Source organism: Pongo abelii, chromosome 6 (assembly GCF_028885655.2).
Source record: "Pongo abelii isolate AG06213 chromosome 6, NHGRI_mPonAbe1-v2.0_pri, whole genome shotgun sequence".
NCBI classification, from domain to species: domain Eukaryota; kingdom Metazoa; phylum Chordata; class Mammalia; order Primates; family Hominidae; genus Pongo; species Pongo abelii.
This window is the reverse complement of record NC_071991.2, coordinates 15,905,347-15,928,134: the sequence shown is the minus strand read 5'-3', so window position 1 is coordinate 15,928,134 and position 22,788 is coordinate 15,905,347. Positions and strand designations below refer to the sequence as shown.

Here is a 22,788-nt window from a genome sequence, read left to right as displayed (position 1 = left end):
TTCACCAATATGGTGAACTAAAAATACAAAAAATTAGCTGGGTGTGGTGGCGGGTGCCTGTAGTCCCAGCTACTCAGGAGGATGAGACAGGAAATTGCTTGAACCCAGGAGGCGGAGGTTGCAGGGAGCTGAGATTGTGCCACTGCACTCCAGCCTGGGTGACAGAGCAAGACTCCATCTCAAAAAAAAAAAAAAAATGGAAAAAGAAAGCAGCCACAGAGGATACACAAGCCAATGGGTGTGATTGTGTTCCAATAAAATTTATTTATGAGCAGTGAAAATTAATTTGATATAATTTCACATGTCATAAAATACTATTCTCCTTTCCATTTTTTTCAACTATTTAAAATATAACAACCATTTGTTGCTCATCAGCCATGAAAAAGCAGATGGTGAGTTGGGTGTTGTCCCACAGGCTATACTTTTCCAATTTCTGGCCTAAGCCACTTAGTTGCATGGTATCCTCCTGGCAAAGTCAGGGGAGACATATGACCTAAGGGGACCCAGTCACACTCAAGGGAAGAATCTATAGTGTCCATTGTTGGTATGAGAGTAATCCTTTCTATTCCCAAGTCAGTAATAGTCATCTTGACTGTAATTCCATGGATAGTCAAGATGACAATGGAAGCCATCGACCTACTAACTTGGGAATAGAAGGGATTACTCTACCCTCAAGATGACTATGGAAGGCACTACTCTCAAGACGACTATGGAAGGGATTACTCTCAAGGTGACTAAGGAAGCCGTTGACCTATTGACTAAGGAAGCCACTGACCCAGGCACTACTGTCATTTTTCTTGTAACTGAAAATGGTCTCAGACTCTCCTGGCTGGTGGCCTCAGGAGGTGGAACCTCATGGGCCTGTCCTGAGACAGTCAGGAGAAATGAGGCCCCAAAATCTTAAGTAATGTATTAATCAAAGTCTCCTGAGAAACAGAATCAATAGAAGGTTCCACTTCATTCTATTTCCTTCTTATTTCATTCATACACACACATGTTGGGAGTAGAGGAGAGAGAGAGAAAGACTTTAAGAAATTGGCTCATGCAATCACAGAGGCCAGTTCAGAATCTGCAGAGTAACCTGGTAGGCTGGAGACCCAGGAAAGAGTTGATGTTGTAGTCTGAGTCCAAAAGCAGTGTATGGGCAGAATTCCCTTTTTCCTCAGAGGAAGTCAGTCTTTACCTGAAGTTAAGGCCAAGGCAGGAGGGTGACTAACAACCAAGGGTTCCAGACCAGCCTGGGAACACAGTGAGACTTCATCTCTACAAAAATTGAAAAATCAGTCAGGCATGGTGGCATGCACCTGTAGTCGCAGTTACTTGGGAGGCTGACGTGGGAGGATTGCTTGAGCCCAGGAATTTAAGGCTGCAGTGAACTATGATTGCACCACTGCTCTCCAGCTTGGGTGATAGAGTGAGATTCTGCTTCAATATCCTTCAACTGATTGGACGAGGCCCACCCACATGATAGAGATTAATCTGTTTTGTTCAAGGTCTACTGATTTAAATGTCAACTTCATGTTTAAAAAACAAACAAAAGCCTTCACAGCAAAACCCAGATAGAGTTGACTAAGTCCCTGAGTACGTTGGCCTAGCCAGTTATATATCACAGATGATATATAATGCTGACAGCATTATTATAAAAATAATTAAGAATCCACAGTATATCTGAGATCAGGATTGATGGGAAGAATGGAAGCAGGTGCTTCCCAGCCACTAATACCATAAACCTGAGGTCCCCCATGGAAAGTCCTGCCTGGATTCAGTCCACAGCTGGGATTCTTTTTGTCTTTTTTTTTTTGGAGACAGAGTCTCACTCTGTCTCCCAGGCTGGAGTGCAGTGGTGATCTCGGCTCACTGCAGCCCTCCGCCTCCTGGGTTCAAGCTATCCTTGTGCCTCAGCCTCCCAAGTAGCTGGGACTACAGACATGAGCCACCACACCTAGCTAATTTTTGTATTTTTAGTAGAGACAGAGTTTTGCCATGTTGGCTGGGCTGGTCTCGAACTCCTGGCCTCAAGTGATCTGCCTGCCTCTGCCTCCCAAAGTACAGGGATTACAGGTGTGAGCCACTGCACCCGGCCCACAGCTGAGATTCTTAATTTCTCTCCCTAAGCTGAACATGGTGCAGAACAAGGTTAGCACTCAGATTTTGCAGTACATCTCTGGAGAGTTTATTTTAAGAAGATCAAGTGGGGCACTCCTGGGCTTCAGGATTGATTAGCCGCCCTATCTACAAGAACAAAGGGTGATCTGACACCCAATCACCCTCACTGAGTCTGACCTCCAGGAGAAAGGGTTTGAGATTCATACCAGAAATGGTCCAAATATTAACAGAAGGAGGAAATGAATATACTTCTTTTTTTTTTTTTTTTTGAGACAGAGTCTCGCTCTTTCACCCAGGCCGGACTGCAGTGGCACTATCTTGGCTCACTGCAATCTCCGCCTCCTGGGTTCACGCCATTCTCCTGCCTCAGCCTCCCGAGTAGCTGGGACTACAGGCGCCTGCCACCACGCCCGGCTAATTTTTTGTATTTTTAGTAGAGACGGGGTTTCACCGTGTTGGCCAGGATGGTCTCGATCTCCTGACCTCATGATCCACCCACCTCGGCCTCCCAAAGTGCTGGGATTACAGCTGTGAGCCACCACGCCCGGCAGGAAATGAATATACTTCTGACGTGCTGTGCAATGGTACAATGTTCATTATTGATTTTTGATTCAATGAGATTAATTAAAATGATATATTCCAATCAGTTACCAAATGTACCTGCTCGATAATGTGTCTAAATTCATTAACTAGTTTGTTTTAACGATATTTCGTTTTAAAGTTTTATTTTATCCACATATTGACTTCATTTTACTTTTGCAAATAAGAGCTTGATGGTAATATTACCAATAACTCATTATCATCCTTTGCTAAGCCAGGAGGGAATTTGCCACTTTGCAGAATAGCCAGTGCTTTTAATAGGAGAGTTTATGTAAAAGCTACGTTGTCTTGAAATAATTTGCACTCACAAATTAAGGGGCAAGCATAACTCTGATAGATTAACTGTATCCAGTAAAAAGTTTACCTTTAAAAGTGCTACTTCTGTTCTCTTTGAGGCTGAGTCTGAGGCTAACTAGGCTTAGCAAACCCTGGTGACAAAAGGAAATAGTTTTTGGAATGTTTTCTTCAGTCCATCACTGACATTTCCTGTTCATCTGGTAGTAAAGTTTAAATATTTAGTGGCACCGGAAGGGTGTTCAGGATACATTAAATATTGAACATCTCTAAGGGAGGCCCAGCTACATTTAACATGGCAGGTTCTCTTCCAAGATCCATCCGTAAATCAATCTGAGCACCTCTGCTGAGAACAGTTTTCTGGTGCTTTTATTCTTTCTTTCTTTCTTTCTCTTTCTTTCTTTCTTTCTTTCTTTTTCTTTCTTTCTTTCCTTTCTTTCTTTCCTTTCTTTCTTTCTTTCTGGTGCTTTTATTCTTTCTTTCCTTCTTTCTTTCTTTCCTTTCTTTCTTTCTTTCCTTTCTTTCTCTCTTTCTTTCTTTCTTCCTTCCTTCCTTCCTTCCTTCCTTTCTTCCTTCCTTTCTTTCTTTTTTTTTTTTTTTTGACAAGGTCTGTCTCTGTTGCCCAAGTTGGAGTCCAGTGGTGCAATCGTGGCCCACTGCAACCTCTGCCTCCTGGGTTAAAGCAATCCTCCCACCTCAGCCTCCCAAGTAGCTGCAACTACAGGCATGCACCACCATGCCCACATAATTTTTGTATTGTTTGTAGAGTCAAGGGTTTTGCCATGTTGGCCAGGTTGGTCTAGAACTCCTGACCTCAAGTGATCCACCTGCCTTGGCCTCCCAAATTGCTGGAATTACAGGCGTGAGTGACAGCGCTAGACCTTCTGGTGCTTTGGGGTAATTTATTGAAAAACTAGTTAGTCTTTCCCCACATGCAATGAGATTTGCAAAAATATTCTCAAGTAGAGAGAGAGGGGTTGGAAGAGACGTTATTTGGGTCACGTACTCTGGACCAACCAAAATAACAATCTCATCTCCCTGAGATTTTCAAAAAGTCTCAGGGAGATGAAGGTCACTCCCCTGAAAAGAGTGTGTCTAGGCAGCAGGTCTCCCTGTGAGTCACAGGTGGGTCGAAGAAAAGTTTGTAGAGTCTCTCATTCAAGGGTTGGATGGGGGTATCCAGAAATTTTGGGTGTAGCTTCAGGCTGAAGTGCAAAGGTTAACAGCAGAGTTCCTACACAGCAGAGAGCTACTGTGAAAACTTCAGAGTCTGCTTCAGGGTTGCCACTGCCTTTCTAGCATTCTTAATGCATTTCTAGTGCATTACCCACTTACTCTCTTGAAGCCTAGCCTAAAGGGCCCTTGTCACTCAGATGCCCTCATTATCAGCTCCCTCTGGGTAGATCTTGAGGAGATAGAGATGTCCACCCTGCAGACTCAGGACTTATTTAGGGAAACTTGATTGCAAGTGAGAGAAACTCATTGTGAACTGGTGTAGGCAAAGGAAGAAATTGATTGGTCTATGGTGTCCAAGGAACAGTTGTACAAACGGTAATAGCCCTGTAGGATTCATCTTACCCACTGTCCAGAAAACCTAATGCACCGAAAACAGCAAAGAAAGAGTTTAATTTTTGCAAGGCAGCCGAGCAGAGTGATGGGAGATGTTTCTCAAATCTGCCTCCCTGAAAGCTCAGTGGCTAGGGTTTTTAAGGATAATTTGGTAAGCAAGGGGCTAGGGAATGGAAACTGCTGATTGGCTGGGGATGAAATCATAGGAGTCCAATCAAACTGTCTTCACACACTCATCAATTTCTGGGTGGGGGTTTCTCGTGGGAGTCAGTTCCTGGGTGTGAGTCACAGGTCCAGGTGATGTCAGTCAGTCTCCAGAATGCAAAAATCTGGAAAACATCTCAAAGACTAATCTAAGGGCCAAGTGCAGTGGCTCACACCTGTAATCCCAACATTTTTGGAGGCCAAGGCAGGTGGATCACTAGAGGCCAGGAGTTGGAGACCAGCCTGGCCAACATGGCGAAACCTCACTCTATTAAAAATACAAAAATTAGCCAGGCATGGTGGCAAGTGCCTGTAGTCCCAGCTACTTGGGAGGCTGAGGCAGGAGAATCATTTCAGCCCAGGAAGTGAAGTTTGCAGTGAGCCAAGATGGTGTCACTGCACTCCAGACTGGGCAACAGAGCAAGATTCTGTCTCAAAAAAAATACTAATCTTAGGTTTTGACAGTAGTGATGTTATCTACAGCAGAAATTGGGGAAGTTAGAAGTCTTGTGTCTCTGATTACAAAGTCTTGAGCAATATGGGGCTTATAGAAAATCAAGCTAAAGAATAATGACTGGTTAACGTTAACTGTGCCTACATTTTAGCAGAATTCCAGCCCCTCCCATTATCCTAACCTTGCAGCCTTTCATTAGACTTACAAAGGTGGTTTCAATCCCCCAGCAAGGATGGGGTTAGTTTCGTGATGAGCTGTTATCCCCTTTGTTTTAAAGCTAACAAAGGCAGTTAGCTTAGAGGACTAGAAGCAAATGGAGTCAGCTATGTCAGACTTCTCTCACTGTCATAATTTTTGCAAAGGCAGTTTCAGAAACAGCCTTGAAATAGGCAGGATGGAAATGGACCTCCAAATTCTCTAGAACCAGAGACTGGGCTTCCCCTCTCTTGTTCCTGCTTTTCTCTGCATTTTTACTTCCCCCAGGCTCCCAGATGCCTGGATTTCCACACATGGTTAAAATATACATGCCAACAGCCCCCCAAACATCAAAGTTTTCATTATTATTAAGGAACTATGGTCAAGTGGTACCACAGTTCCACTGTGGTGGTAAAGGCATCATGCATTCACGTATTTCAGGGAAGGAAATTATAACCTTGTTTGAGTGAAGTACTCAGCCCTAGATGAATAAGCCGTAGCATGAGAGAGGGGAAAGGGATGAATAATGTCATAAATGAACATGGCAGCTCCACTAGGGATGGGAGAGGGTAGTTATTGCCCAACAGGAAATTCTCAACAGACAATCCCATAGAGCTCCACTGTAAGGCCCCACCTCTGCTTCCCTTGCACTGTTGTCATCCTCCAACCCTTAGACAGGGCCAAGTACTTGCTACCTTGGTGTATTATTCTGTTCTCATGCTGCTAACAAAAACTGGGTATAAAGGAAAAAGGTTTAATGGACTCACAGTTCCACATGGCTGGGGAGACCTCACAACCATGGCAGAAGGCAAAGGAGAAGCAAAGGCACATCTTACATGGCAGAAGGCAAGAGAGCGTGTATAGGGGAACTCCCCTTTATAAAACCATCAGATCTCATGAGACTTATTCATTATCATGAGATAAGTATGGAAAAATCTGCCCCCATGATTCAATTAACTCCACTGGGTCCCTCCTACAACACATGGGAATTATGGGAGCTACAATTCAAGATGAGATTTGGGTGGGGGCACAGCCAAACCATATCACTTGATGTCCCTTACAAGCCAGAGAGACAGTGTCTTGAGTGTGTGTGTGTCCTGAGTGTAAACAGCTGTAACTACCATGGATACAAAGATGAGAATAAGGACATTCTCCAACAAAAATGTTCCTATGAAACCATCCCAATTTTCCCCTAGAAATGATGTTCATGGTTTCTTTCGAATAAACATATAAATTGATCCTCTCAGCCTTAAAACTCAAGAAAGTTACTTTTGTCTTATCTGAGTTCCTTTCTCAGGAAAACACCATCAGCCCTCCCACATAGAATCAAGGAGCTGAAACTCACAAGACCATCACATCTGGGTAATGAGATCCCAGACCCCTCATCCATCATAATTGCCTAAGCAACTACCTGCTTCCCATTGGCCAACTTCTCTTCCTTACCCCTCCCTAATTCCTGTTTTCCACACATGATTACATTTTGTCTCTGCTGTATAAACCCCTAATTTTAGTTGGTCAGGGAGATAGATTTGAGGCTGATCTCCCATCTCCTTGAGTGCAGCACCCAATTAAAGCCTTCTTCCTTGGCACTACTCCTTGTCTCAGTGATTGGCTTTCTTTTTGGTGAACAGCAGGACCTAGACTGAACCCCTGACATTTCAGTAACACCTTGCTGTAATGTAAACTAATTTTACATAGAGAAGAGAAAAGCACCTTGGGAGTGGGTGAGCTTAGGTGTTTGTGAGATGCTAATCTTATGGTACAGGGTATGACTTCCATCCTATTTCAAATGTACAAAGCCTAGCTTCTTGCAAAATGCTTGAGTTTCTCAGTCTGACACTGTTTGTTGGGTCACACATATGTACATGTCTCCTTAACACACACAGGTGCACACACACATACAGTTTTCTATAGAAATAATTTTGTTTATTTTTTTTTCCTGAACATCTCAATGGAAAGAGCTTTGGATTAAGGACTTCAAGATCTCATTCCACCCCTGCCTCTGTGTGGGTGAATTCGAACACATCTCTTTCCTTCACCGACTCAATGAGTTAGCCTCAAACAGAGACATTTGGAAATGCATGAGGAGGCATTGAGTTGCTCCTATAATTTTAGGGAAGGGAAAAGGAGCTCTAAGGACATTGAATGGGTCAAAGATGCCAATTTTCCAGCCACAGGTAATGGGGGATGTTCTTGCCCCCCAGTGATAATCATGCCCAGATTGAGAAACACTGGCTGATGGCCCCTAAGTTCTCTCCATGTGAGAGAAAACAAGGCCAATGCTTCTATGTCTTTCTCAAAGGTTGGAGCAGAGGAGCCTTCACCAGGAGAGGGCAGAGTGTCCAACCAGACCCATGACATCTCACGAGCCCAAGTCTCTAGAGTAGTCTTAATGGGGTCCTCTCAACTGTGCCCCTCAGTGTTGGCCCCTCAGATCTACTCAGGTCCGGCTTCTGCAGAGAGCTCCTGATTCCAAGCAAACCCTCACCTCAACTGGCTCCCTCTCAGTTCTCCTCTCTCTTAATAAGGACTGCAGATCCCATGGAACACGTGCTGCCTTTGACATTCCCTAATTATGTGAATTTTACAAATTTAGTTTCTATAAAAATCTGTGTGGTTACTGCTGAAATGAGAATAGCAAGAAGTTCTGGATAGTGCCCCAGGGGGCGGATGCAGGTTCCAATCCATTTGACTTTTCCCTGCAGTACTGTAAAGGCCTCTCTCTCCCCATCACAATATGTTAAGTGTTTTGTTTTGTTTTGTTTTGTTTTTCTTGTTTATTTTTATTTTTATCTTTTTAGAGACAGGGTCTTGCTTGGTCACCAAGGCTGGAGTGTAGTAGCACTATCATGGCTCACTGCAGCCTCGAGTTCCTGGGCTCAAGTGATCTTCCTACCTCAGCCTCCCAAAGTGCTGAGATTACAGATGTGAGCCACCATGCCCAACCCATTAAGTGTTTAAGGTAAGGCTATGGGGCAGAGATAGTGAGGAGATTTGATTGTCTGTGCTGACATTAAACTACTAGAGGTTGATGCTAGGAGTGTAGTGTTGAGCAGACCCCAAGACCATATTCAGGCTTGGCAGGATGATATTCTCTGCCCGATTAATGTGACATTTCATGGAACAAATGGAAAGTGTTTACCATTCCCGCCCTAGGTGATCAATTCTTTCCAGCCTTGAAAGCCATGTCCAGGTGGAGTCTGGTTTAGATGTAGAGTCTAAAGCAAAAGGAAAGTCAGGAGGAAAGGGTAGAAGAGCCAGTCAAGGTACCCTACATCTGTAATCTCAGCAATTTGGGAGGCCAATGTAGGCAGATTGCTTGAGCTCAGGAGTTCGAGACCAGCCTGGGAAACACAGGGAGATCCTACCTCTACAAAAAGTAAAAATTAGCTGGTCATGGTGGTACACACCTGTGGTTCCAGCTCCTCACGGGCTGAGGCAGGAGGATTGCTTGAGCCAGAGAGATCGAGGCTACAGCGAGCCAAGATCATACCACTGGACTCCAGCCTAAGTGACAAATGATACCTGTCTCAAAACAAACAAACAAACAAACAACAACAACAAAAAAAAAAACAGGAAAATGTAGGAAAAGGTAGGAAAAGGGTGAAGTGTAGATTGCCCACGTAGAGTGCAGAGTGTTCTCATCAACTGACAAGACTCCTCCTCTCCTGCAAATGGCCTAACCACAGACCACTCCAAGGCCAGCCTGGAGCCTCCAGATGCTGCCCGTCTTGGCACAACACTACCTTCAAAACAAGCAGGTTGTCCAGCATTGCCTAGTGGGCTGTCTCAGTAGAGGTTCTTATTGGCAAAACCACACTTAGTTCTAGTATAAAAGGCAGCCTGAGGCCAAGGCAGGTGGATCACCTGAGGTCAGGAGCTCGAGACCAGTCTGGCCAACATGGTAAAATCCCGTCTCTACTAAAAATACAAAAATTAGCCAGGCATGGTTGTGTGCATCTGTAATCCCAGCTACTCAGGAGGCTGAGACAGGAGAATCACTTGAACCCGGGAAGCAGAGGTTGCAGTAAGCCGAGATCGCGCCACTGCACTCCAGCCTGAGCAACAGAGTGAGACACCGTTTCAAAAAAAAAAAAAAAAGGCAGTCTGAGAATCACCACAAGGGCTCACTTAGGAGCAAGGCTGGAGGCTCCAAGGCCAAATCTCATGCCATATTGAATTCCAGAACCCCTTTCACAGCACAAAAAGCCCTCCCCCATGGTGCAGTGTGGGACCTCAATCCTGAGCCCTGTTCAGCTGCCCCTGAATGCTGGACACCCTTTGTCACCCTCATCAGGAATCAATTCTGCAAAGAACCCCCTTCCTCATGTCACTGCCTGCTAAATTGTTCTCAGGCATTCACATTGGATCTGTGTCACTGTGCCCTAGTTACAAGGATGCCTGGAAACGAGTTCCTGGCTTCCGTCTTGAAGAGGCAAGACTCAAAAGCTTGGAAATTTTCCAATGTAGAAAGGGGATTCAAAAAATACCAAAGCAGCCCAAGAAATACATCTGCTGCAGAGATTCATCCAGATTCTGAGGAGGGTGCTGGGGCAGGTGTTTTCTTACGTGAGGCCCAGCATAATTACAGATGCTCTTTGACTTACAAAGGAGTTACATTTGGATAAATCTATCATAAACCAAAAATATCCTACTTTGAAAGTGCATTCAGTATGCTGGACCTACCAAACATAATTAGCCTAGCCTGCCTTAGCCTAGCGTTCTGTCTAGCTCAGAATGCTTATATTAGCCTACAGCAAAATCACCTAACACCAAGCCTGTTTTATAATAAAGAGATTATAAATCATTTTGAATCAAAATTAAAAATTCAAAGTATGGCTTTTACTAAGTAAATATCACATTTGCACCATCCTAAAGTCAAAAAATCATAAGTTGAACCATCGTAAGTCAAACCATTGTAAGTCAAACTATCGTAAATTGAACTATCTTAAGTCAGGGACAACAGAAGAAGCGGACAAGTGGTTTCCTGTCCACTTAATTCAGCAATGCCATGTCCAACACCTATGGCCACTTCAAAAAGACTAGTTTCAGCCAAGCATGGTGGCTCATGCCTGTAATCCCAGCACTTTGGGAGGCCAAGGCAGGCAGATCACCTGAGGTCAGGAGTTCGAGACCAGCCTGGCCAACATGGTGAAACCCCACCTCTACTAAATATACAAAAGAAAAATTAGCCGGGTGTGTGGTAGTGGGCGCCTGTAATCCTAGCTACTTGAGAGGCTGAGGCAGGAGAATCGCTTGAACCAGGGAGGCGGAGGTTGCAGTGAGCTGAGATCATGCCATTGCACTCCAGCCTGGGCGACAGAGCAAGACTCCATCTAAAAAAAAATTAAATTAAAAAAAAGAGACAAGTTTCCAGTGCTTTTTCTTCTTTCCCACTGGTTCCAGGGGTTTTATGTACTTCTGCTTCTTTTCAAAGGCAGCCTCTATCTACTCAATAAAGGTAAGCTACAAAATGGAACACGGACTCTTCAGGTCACCCCTTCTCGCCAGCAGCTCTTATCTGCAAGTGGTGCACACCATCAATCTTCTTCTTTTGTATTAATTGAGGTGAAATCTATATAACAGAAAATGACTCATTTTAAAGTGTACAATGCAGGGGCGTTTAGTACATTCACTGAATTGCGCAACTGTCTTTTCCAGCTGGTTACAGGATATTTGCATCACTTTCAAAGGAGACCCTGTACCCATTAAGTTGTCACATCTCATTCCCTCCTTCTTCCAGTCCCTGGCCACCATCAGTCTGCTTTCTGCATAGATCCCTGTGGATCTACGAATTCTGGATACTTCATATAAATGGTCTCACATAGAATGTGGCCTTTCATGTTGGCTTCTTGTACTTCATGTAATGTTTTTGAGATCCATTCATGTTGCAGTCATGTTTGTTCTTTCTTTCTTTCCTTTTTTTTTGAGATGGAGTTTTGCTCTTGTTGCCCAGGCTGGAGTGCAGTGGTGCAATCTCAGCTCACTGCAACTTCTGCCTCCCAGGTTCAAGTGATTCTCCTGCCTCAGCCTCCTGAGTAGCTGGGATTACAGGTGCCCCCAACACGCCCGGCTAATTTTTTTGTATTTTTAGTAGACATGGGGTTTCACCATGTTAGCCAGGATGGTCTTGATCTCCTGACCTCGTGATCCACCTGCCTTGGCCTCCCAAAGTGCAGGGATTACAGGCATGAACCACCACGCCCGGCTGCAGCAGTCATTTTTATTTTGACTTACTGTATTCATTTGCTCAGACTGCCATAACAGAGGAACCCAGACTGGATGGCTTGAACAAGAGAAATGTATGATCTCACAGTTCTGAAGACCGGAGGTCCGAGATCAAGGTGTCAGCAGCAGGGTTGGGTCCTTCTGAGACCTCTCTTCTTGGCTTGTAGACAGCCTTCTTCTCCCTGCATCTCTTCTCAGCATCTTCACTCTATGTGCATCTGTCCAAATTTCACTTTTGCACAGGGACACCAGTCATACTGGATTAGGGCTCACCTGACCGATGTCAATTTAACTTGATAACCTCAGGAAGGGTCCTATCTCCAAATAAAGTCATATTCTGAAATATCGGAGGTTAGGACTTTAACAAATGAATTTTTGGGGGGAGGCACAATTACACATAGCACATATCATTTCACTAAAGATTATAGGAAATAAACATGGGCTCTCAAAATATTTCTGACACAAAGAAGCCTAGTAGATGGTCATCCTCTAATTGCTTGAACTTGCATTGAATTGTTATCAGAAGCCCAAATATTTCTTCTTTTTTTTTTGACAGGGTGTTGCTCTGTCATCCAGGTTGGGAATGCAGTGGCACAATGACAGCCTCCACCTCCCCAGGCTCAAGAGATCCTCCCACCTCAGCCTCCCAAATAGCTGGGACCGCAGGAGTGACCACCACACCCAGGTGGTTTTATTTATTGATTTTTCTTAGAGATGGTGGTCTCACTACATTGCCAAGGCTGGTCTCGAACTCCTGGACTCAAAGGATCTTCCTGCCTCAGCCTCCCAAAGTGCTGGGATTACAGGCATGAGCCACCATGCCTGGTCGGCTTCTGTGTTCTTGAAGTCTGTCACCTATCCGCTTCCTGTGGTCCCTTTTCAGATCACACAGGTCTCCTTCTCCTGGAAAGTCTCATTCCCAGAAATTTCCTGATGAGACTCTTTCAACTCTTCCGTGCAACTTCCTTGTCCACCAATGCCCACCCCCCACACACACTGTTATGTCTCCCCAGAGAAGGTCAAAGGTTAGGCATAGGGAAGGGTCCCAGGGCTAACGGGCTGCAGTGGACATCCCGGTCCAGCAAGGGTCTGAAGGTCCCTGACCTGCAGAGGTGTTTTATTTGTATGCAAGGAAGTTGCACGTGAGAGTTGGAAGAGTCTCATTAGGAAAGAGTTGGAAGAGCTTTTCTCTCTCCCAATCTTTAGGGGCCTGAATTCCCACCAAGTCATAATGTAGGATAACAAGTTCCATCAAATCAGTTAGTCCTTGCTTTCTGGGAGGACCTTTCAAGAGAATTGTTCCCAGGTAAAATATTGCCAAGGGACATGGTAAAATATTGCCAAGGGACATGGGGATCCTGACACCAGGAGGCAGGCAGAATACCTCATCCCAGCGGCTGAGAGACTTCTGTACAGTTTAGTGTGATATTTCTCATCACAAATTTATTTTCTTTTTCTTTCCCTTCTGCAAGCACTTGGATTCAAACCTACTGAATGAAGGCTGGGCATGGTGGCTCCTGCTTATAATCCCTGGATTTTGGGAGGCCAAGGCAGGAGGATTGCTTGAGCCCAGGAGTTGGAGGCTGCAGTGAGCTATGATTGCACCACTGCGCTCCAGGCTTGGCGACAGAGCAAGATGCTGTCTCAAAAAAACAAACAAACAAAAAAATCAAAACAGATCTACCAAATGAGAAGGGGGCACAGCACAGGGAAAGAAACCATGTCCCCTCCTTGTAAAGATAACTCGATGTGTGATGAGTGGTAAGCCATGTGCAGCTATCTGGGCCTCAGTCTACCCATCCGCCAATTGGGACTAATTCTACCCATTCTACATTTCTCAATCGCAATCACTCAAAACACAAAATGCAATGCAGAAATCACTCAAAACGCAAAAGGCAATGCAGAAATGAAGATTTGGTTCCCCCACCCTCCCCCCGGGGCCCCATTTTTACTCATTTAGCCTTACAATAAATGTTCAATAGAACCTCATCCTGGGGTGGAGCCCCAGGGAATGTCCCCTGAGCTTGCCTTGCCTTTGCTAACCTCATCCAAACAATTTTTCTTGCCTCCATGAAAGAAAATCCAACGCTTCGTTTACCGAATTAACCTCAGATGTTAGAAATGATTTCTTCATAGCTACAGGGAGGCTGTCTGGGTTAAGTCAAAGTACTGTTCCGCAGAAGAGGCCAAAAGCCAATCTATTGAAAAAGCAATCTGGATTTATCTGAAAAAGAGATTTATCCTTTAGAGAGCAAGGAGCAGAGCAAGAGATTGGCGAAAGCTCACAGATCAATTCTCTTTTAACCTTTGAACTGAGTCTGTGTCACGTTGATCCGAGTTCAGAGGGGCCAAAGCCTCTTCTAAGCAAAACAATAATGCTCTTATATACAGTAAAACAGATGAAGTGGAAGAAATATGTTAACTAACACCGTAATGGACAATTGCCTGCGTTCATAAGACGTCCAAGCCTTGTTTCCACACAGCTCTGCATGCTACATTAACTTTACCCTCCGAGTAAGAGTTTTACTCAGACGTGAAATAATTGTTCCTCTAACAACAAGTGACAACAGGGAAATGCCCGGTATTAATACTGACACATTCTAATCCATCCTGATGTGGAGAGTGAGTGATTTCCTTAAATGACGAAACAAATTGTAAAGGTGTAATCCCTCCCCAGTCCAGAGCCAAATTTAATCTATGTTACAAATTAGTGTTCCTAGTGCTAGAGGAATAATTTATGCTTGCCTGCAAGTAGGAGCTGTGTGTGCTTCCAATTATATTTATTACACTGACTAAGTGAAAGGAGGAAGGTGCTTGGGGGAAGACGATTGGAGAGGAAGAGATCTATTCTGGTTACCCCAACCGCTCCTGAGAGTCTCCTCCTGCCGCCTCACCATCTGGTTAGACTAGAAAATATCCGACCGACTTTCCCTTTTGTGAAAGCGCTGTGCCAGCTGTAGGACTTTGGTGATCTCATTTGCAGCCTCATCCGGATTTGGCCATGCAATTCCATCTAAGCCAGGATATTTGAACTCATGCTAAAAGCAAATCGTTTCAAGATGGCTTACAGCATGCAAGGAGAGTGTTTCTGACACAGTCCCTGTTTCAGCATCCTAATAACCAGGAGACAAAGACCAAGTCTCTCGAAACCAGGCAGGCATTGGAAGCTCGGGAGGACCTGTTAACACAGCGTCCTGGGCACCACCTTCAGATTTCCTGATTCTGTAGGTCGAGCATGGATCCCAAAATATGCATTTGTACTGAGTTCTCCGGGGATGTGGATGCTGCTGTCTGGGAACCATGCTGTGACACCCACTGATGGAGATTATTATCTTCATTTTATATAGGAGGAGACTGAAGTTTTTTGTTTTTGTTTTTGTTTTTTTTTGCTTTTGAGATCGAGTCTCGCTCTGTTGCCCAGGCTGGAGTATAGTGGTGCAATCTTGGCTCACTGCAACCTCCGCCTCCTGAATTCAAGTGATTCTCCTGCCTCAGCCTCCTGAGTAGCTGGGATTACAGGTGCCCGCCACCAAGCCCAGCTAGTTTTTGTATTTTTGGTAGAGACAGGGTTTCACCATGTTGGCCAGGCTGTTCTCGAACTCCTGACCTCAGGTGATCTGCCCGCCTTGGCCTCCCAAAGTGCTGGGATTACAGGTGTGAGCCACCGCACCCAGTCATATATGTCAGAGACTTTGGATTTTGTCTGATGGAACTTCCCAGTTGATGTCAGCGTGGAGTCTGAATGTTGTTTCTGTTCCTCCCGCATTTTGATGCTGGGCCCACTGAGTGCATCCTAACCCTCCTGCCACCTCCCCGCTTAGCCAGGGCTGAACAGCAAGTTCCTCTCTCTGTTTTCCTCTCCCAAATGCCTTCCAGACAGCTTCCATGTGCTTACCAAAGAGTACCAGAATAGAGAGAGTTACCATGGGCACACAGAGCTGCTCCAACTTGCCCCAGAATAGAGTTAACATTTTTGCATTCTCATACACACGTGCACACACACACTCCAAACACCACAATTCATACCTCCTCCATCTAAGCAGCATGTGCTGGGCTTCTGTGTAAGATTTTATTGGAAGTAAATATTTAATACAATCCCATTATTTTGGATCACAGATGTAGAAAGTAGGGGGCCAGAAATAGTGTACCCAAAATTACAGCAATAACCAGGGCTGCAACCAGGCATATTCTGTTGCCCTGTCTCTTTCTTCTTCTTCTTGCTACTTCTTCTTCCTCCTCCTCCTCCTCTTCTTCTTCTTTCTTCTTCTTCTCCTCCTTTTTCTACCTCTTCTCCTTCTCCTCCTCATCCTCCAGCTTCTCCTCCCTCATCCCCTTCTCCCTCCAGCATCCCCTCCTCCTCCTTCTCTTCCTCTTCCTTCTCCTGACTTCCCCCTCTATCTCCTTGTTCTTCTCTTTCCCCTTTCTCTTTTTCTCCTCCTCCCAGTCCTCCTTCTCCTCCTCCTTCTTCTTCTCTCCTCCTCCTCCTTTCTCTCCTCTCCCTCCCCCTCTTCCTCCTTTTCTTGCCCCCTTTTTTATTCTCTTCCTCCCCCTCCTCCTTTTCTCCCTCCTTCTCTTTCTCCTCCCCATCCTGCTCAACTTATCCCTCTTTCTTTTCTTTCTTTCTTTCTTTTTTTTTTTTTTTGAGATGGAGTCTCACTCTGTCCCTCAGGCTGGAGTGCAGTGGCACAATCTCAGCTCACTGCAACTTCTGCTTCCCGGGTTCAAGCAATTCTCTGCCTCAGCCTCCCCAGTAGCTGGGATTACAGGCACCTGCCAACACGCCTGGCTAATTTTTGTATTTTTAGTAGAGATGGGGGTTTCACCATCTTGGCCAGGCTAGTCTTGAACTCTGATATCGTGATCCCCCTGCCGCTGCCTCCCAAAGTGCTGGGATTACAGGCATGAGCCACCACGCCTGGCCCTTCTTTCTTCCCATCCTTCTGCTCCTCCTCACTTCATTCTCCTCCTCCCCCTTCTCTTCCCCTCCTCTCTCTCCTTTCTCTTTCCTCCTCATCTTCCTTATTCTCATTCTTATTCTCCTTTTGGGCATTCTTTCAAAATATCATGCTCCTTAACAAACTGCTTTTTTTTCATTTTCACGAAACAGCTGTTACTAATTAGAAACAAGGCAGCTATATAAAAATCACTTGGAGAAATTTAAACTTTTTTTTGAGACAGAGTCTCACTGTATCACCCAGGCTGGAGTGCAGTGGTGCAATCTCGGCTCACTGCAACCTCCACCTCCCGGGTTTAAGCTATCCTTCTGCCTCAGCCTCCCAAGTAGCCTGGACTACAGGCGCTCACCACCATGCCTGGCTAATTTTTGTATTTTTAGTAGAGACGGGGTTTCATCATGTTGGCCAGGCTGGTCTTGAACTCCTGACCTCAGGTGATCTGCCCGCCTTGGCCTCCAGAAGTGGTTGGATTACAGGTGTGAGCCACCACATCTGGCCAATTTAAACATGTTTAATTCTGTGAAATTCAATGTAATAGATATTCCCCTATAGTGTCCTGGGCTGTAGAGTTTTTCCCTGGTGAGTCTTGTCAAATGCCTCCTCCCCCTGGGTTTTCATGCATCATTCTTCCCTCCAAGGGTCTCTGTCTGCATCAGAGAATCTACTCCACAATGCTCAAGAGTAAACGAGGTTCTAGTATTATTATTTCCTAATGAAATTAAGCTTGAAGAACCCTTGACAAGATTGCTTAGATACAGATATAAGCTATGAACAGGCCTCTTTCCTTCTGATGTGGTTTGGCTGTGTCTCCACCTAAATTTCATCATGAATTGCAGCTCCCATAATGGGAGGGACCTGGTGGGAGGTAACTGAATCTTGGGGGCGGGTCTTTCCCGTGCTGTTCTCGTGATACTAAGTAAGTCTCACGAGATCTGATGGTTTTATAAAGAGGAGTTCCCTTGCACATGCTCTCTTGCCTGCCGCCATGTAAGACATGACTTTGCTCCTCCCTCACCTTCCACCGTGCTAATGAGGCCTCCCCAGCCATGTGGAACTGTGGGTCCATTAAACCTCTTTCCTTTATAAATTACCCAGCCTCGAGTATACCTTTATTGGCAGCATAAGGACAGACTAATACACCTTCCAAACAAGAATCATGGGGCAGGAGGAGGTTCAAGCCATCCATATGCTCTGGGAAGGACCTACCATGTTGACCTTCATAGGTCCTTCTTGGAAGCTCCCATAAAGGATTTTAGAATACAGTCCCCAAGAGCCCTTGTGCTACTTTTGCCCATCTTGGGGTGTCACAGGGGAGCAAACCACAGGGTTACTCAAAGTGTGAAGCCACAACCTCCATATCCTCTGCTGTTCTCAGAAATCACCCTGCTGCCAAGTTCAGTGTCCTCACTGTTTTCACTTTCTTTTTGGCAATCCAACTGTTTTCATCTATAATCCTTGTTTCTCAAAAAGTGGAAGCCAGCCAGGCACAGTGGCTCACACCTGTAATCCCTGCCCTTTGGGAGGCCGAGATGGAAGGATCACTTGAGGCCAGGAGTTTGAGACCAACCTGGGCAACATCTTGAGACCTCGTCTCTAAAAAGATTATAAATTAAAAAAAATGGAAGCATTTTATCTCACCTCTGAGAGTAAGCCCTGGCCAACAAATTACAAAGCCCAGTGTGCCCTCTTAAGAGGAAAAAGGGGGCTGGGCACTGTGGCTCACACGTCTGTAATGCCAACACTTTGGGAGGCCAAGGCGAGTGGATAACCTGAGGTCATGAGTTCAAGACCAGCCTGGCCAACATGGCGAAACCCCATCTCTACTAAACGAAAAATATACATATACAAAAATTAGCCAGGTGTGGTGGTGCACGCCTGTAGTCCCAGCTACTCGGGAGGCTGAAGCAGGAGAATTGCTTGAGCTGGGGAAGGTGAAGGTTGCAATGAGCCGAGATGGTGCCACTGCACACCAGCCTGGGTGACAGAGACAGACACTGTCTCAAAAAATAAAAATAAAAAGAGGAAAAAGGGGATGAGACCGTCTTGTTCTACAGTGATAAACCTACAAGGAAAGAAGACAGAGTTACCATCTCATTCTGTGTGCCAGGCTCCAGGGCTTCTGCCTTCTCCAGGGCTCCTGCAACCTTCCTGCTATCCCTGCAAGGAGAAAAGGAAATGGCTTCACGAGCAGCATCTCAAAACCACAGCTGGGGGCACGCAGACCACATGCTGGGCTCTGGCATGCAGGTCCTGCTCTAACCCCTTCTAGCATCTACCTGGGGACAGACGTTCCCTTCACTCCTCACCCAGAGCAGTCATCTGTGGGGCAAAGGGGAGGCTGAGGAGCTGTTCTTGTCTGCACCCCTGACCCAGAATTGTTGCCCTCTCCTGATCACGTCCCTCCAGTGTTCCAGGCCTGCAGATTCCAAATCCAATTTCCTTCTTAGGCTTTTTTTTTTTTTTTTTTTTTGAGATAGAGTCTCGCTCTGTCACCCAGGCTGGAGTGCAGAGGCATGATCTCAGCTCACTGCAAGCTTTGCCTTCCAGGTTCAAGCGATTCTCCTGCCTCAGCCTCCCAAATAGCTGGGATTACAGGTGTGAGCCACCGTGCCTGACCATGATTGTTTTTTAAGAAACAGGGTCTCATTCTGTCACCCAGGCTGGAGTGCAGTGGTGCGATCATAGCTCATTGCAGTCTCAAACTCCCGGGCTCAAGCAATCCTCCCTGCTCAGCCTCCTGAGTAGCTGGGACTACAGGTGTACACCACCACACTCAGATAGTTTATTTTATTTTTTGCAGAGACAGGATTGCTCTGTTGCCCAGGCTGCTCTTAGACTCTTGGTCTCACACAATCCTCCTGCCTCGGCCTCCCAAAGTGCTGGGATTACAGATGTGAGCCACCATGCCCAGCCAATGTTTGCCCTTTTTCCCCATCAGAACATCAGCTCCTCAAGTAAGAGAAACAAATGAGCTTACATCTTTTTTCGTCTCCTCTGTGCCCTACACAGGCACATGAAGAAGAAGTAGAGAACATACACAATAAATATTTTTGAATTGCATTAAAAACATGCTATGGCTTTACAGATCTTGTCTGTAGGGAGAGGAGGAGATACATCTGCTCTACAAGTGCCCAGGGAAACAGAGAGACAAAGATGCAAGTTTCTCCTTTCATCCTCTCTGTGCCCTACATAGATACATGAAACAACATGTAGAAGATACACAATAAATATTTTGATTTTCATTATACTATCTGAAAAAAAAATCCACATCTGTGCCTGCAAAAGCATTCACTATTCTTACCTCCTGGAATGAGAACCAGGCACTGAAGCATTCTGCCTCTTTTTTTATGTTCTGTTTTTTTTTTTTCCTTTTTTCTTCTTCCTCCTTATGCTAATGGCTTAGTTTTTTTCTTTTGCTTAACTGCTTCAGAAAGAAATGAAGTGAATGTCAAATGTTCTTATGCAAGAGGGGTCCAAGTGTGACTCATGAAGGTTTGGGATGAAGAGGAGATACTATCTCCAAAGCTGGAGTCCTGTTCATGGGAAGAATTCTCAGCCCCACAACTCAACCCTATCCTGTCTGATGTGGGGCTGGAAGGAAGAGAGGCTCAGTGGTGACGCATGTTAATAAAGTATGCTAAATTATATGCTGGTGGCATTAATAGCAATCAGGCTTGTAGAACACAGGATCTAATGGCTCATAAATGAGATGCAAGTTCATTTTTATAGGCCCACTATAATAAACTAATTATTTTGGAACTCTCCAATTATGCATTTTTCAAAAAGCTGAATTGCATTAAAAACATGTTACGGCTTTATAGATCTTGTCTTTAGGGAGAGGAGGAGATACATCTGCTCCACAAGTGCCCAGGGAAAGAGAGGGAGAGAAAGAGAGAATCCCAGGCAATAGATAACGAATAAACCAGCTGCCAGATGACAAATGTAGTCAAGGAAGACAAAGAGCTGTCAGTTTCCTCATCAATTACAGCTGGTCCCTAACCCACGAGAGAGCAAATTGCCACAGCCATCAGAGATGGCTCTGTTAGAATTATGGCGTTTGAGATCTCCACTGATTTATTCAGTGCCTGGAGTACAGAAGGGTGTCTGTTGCTTTGGGATTAAGATTTCTGCACTCAAAGCCACCCAGGAGCTCAGGGAGAGCCTGATGATGTCAGAAACACTCTCGGTCCATATCTCCCAGTAAGGACAGGCTTCTGACAGGCCCACCAAGCAAGCCAGAGGATGTTGATGTGCCCAAGGAGGCCTGCGGTCTAGCTGCGGGGAGCATGTGGGGAGGGACTAACATGTCACACTGACTCTCAGCTAATTAAAGACGGAGGGCCTACTTTAGAATGAAGCCCTTGTACGTGTCTCTGAAGGTCCTGCACACTCAACACAGGTTACCTGTGTGGCCAGGTGGGTTCAAATTCCAGTTCTGTGCCTCATTTCCCATGCAACAGCCACACTTACTTGTTATTCAACCTTGGAGAGGAGGGAACATTGTTTAAGGTTCATTCTTTTCCCCCTTTATGAAACATGTAATCCCAGCACTTTGGGAAGCTGAGGCGAGCAGATCGTTTGAGCCCAGGAGTTCAAGAGGAGTCTGGGCAATAAGGAGAAACCCTGTTTCTACAAAAAAATACAAAAGAAATTTAGCTAGGCATGGTAGTACATGCCTGTAGTCCCAGCTACTCCAGAGGCTGAGGTGGGAGGATAGCTTGAGTCCAGGAGGTTGAGGCTGCAGTGAGCCATAAGGGTGCCACTGCACTCCAGCCTGGGTGGCAAAGCGAGACCTTGTCTATGAAATAAAAAAATAAATAATAAATAAAACATTGTATGCTCATGGTAGGATAATGGAGGTAAAACATGTTATATTCTACCACTAGTTGATCAGAAAAATAAAAGCAATGAGACCCACGTTATGCATCAGATGGCTTCACAACCATATATGTGAATACGTATTCGCAACCATCCAATGCATAAGGTGGGTCTCATTGCTTTAATTTTTCCCACTGACTAGTAAGATGTCTCACCTTGTCCTCTGGAAGATTCTCTTCTCCTTGAATTGTCCAAAGATGCCGGGGATGCAAACAGTGCAAAATGGGACAATTGGACTTCTGTGCTCAAGAGGAATTGTTGCTGGAGTCTCTGTCTCATCTACTGCTATCTTCGCATGCACATGTCAGGGCTGGCAGTACCCTGCAAGATTCCACAAAGAAGATGGTGTGATAGTTGGGAGACTCTCGTCTCCACTACTTGCCGCTGAAGTTGCTGACCAACTGCCGCAGCTTCACCAGGAAGACAGATCCTATCCTCTCGGACAGATCTCGGCAAAGGGCCCTAAATGTGGATGCCCATGGTTACAGGCTCCACTGCCCATATCTCCAGCTCCCTCCCGCTGTCGTCCTCAGGGTGCCTGCGACTCCAGAGTGCTGGGTGCAGGCTGATCCTGCAGACCCAGGACCAATGTCTATCTTTTATCCCCAGGGATTCAGTGCTGGTGGTCCTAGAACTCTTCCTTCTCAAGCCTCAAAACTGAAGTACTGGATTAAATTCTCTTTCCCCAGTGGGCTCCCCCCCACCCACTTTTCGGGAGGAAGTCCCCCTCAAGAAGTCAGAGGAAATCTTTCTAAAGGAAAATCGTAGAATGAAGCTAAGATGCTCACAGCATTCTTTGCAGCAAAAAGAGGGAAGGCAATTTGCTGACATCTCACTCTAGAAGACGGGGGAAAAAACCACAAATTTCATCTCTGTTGGTCAGAGTATACCTGACCCTACCGAAAAATAACCAATATTCTCTTAATGTCCTCCTTCTCTTTCCTAAACCCCGTATGTAGGGCTGTCTTCCAATATCCTGTTTCTCCTACCCCCAAATACACATTTTTCTTTTTTTCTTTTTTCTTTTTTTTTTTGAGATAGAGTCTCGCTTTTGTCACCCAGGCTGGAGTGCAGTGGTGTGATCTCAGCTCACTACAACCTCCACATCCCAGGTTCAAGCAATTCTCCTGCCTCAGCCTCCTGAGTAGCTGGGATTACAGGCACCCACCACCATGCCCAGATAATTTTTTTGGCATTTTTAGTAGAAATGGGGTTTCACCATGTTGGACAGGCTGGTCTGGAACTCGTGACCTCAGGTGATCTGCCCACCTCAGCCTCCCAAAGTGCTGGGATTACAGGCATGAG

At 45.4% G+C, this 22,788-nt stretch overlaps 1 long non-coding RNA gene across 1 annotated transcript in view; it reads right to left on the bottom strand.

Annotated features, from left to right (window-relative positions):
* LOC134761710 (uncharacterized) overlaps positions 1 to 21,800 on the bottom strand; it is a 59,154-nt gene extending 37,354 nt beyond the window's left edge. The window contains exons 1-2 of the long non-coding RNA XR_010140776.1: positions 21,639 to 21,800; positions 18,693 to 18,762 (exon numbers count right to left, since the gene is read on the bottom strand). This is a non-coding gene — a long non-coding RNA (uncharacterized LOC134761710). The remainder of the gene's footprint in view (positions 1 to 18,692; positions 18,763 to 21,638) is intronic.
* Between the last annotated feature and the right edge of the window lie 988 nt (positions 21,801 to 22,788).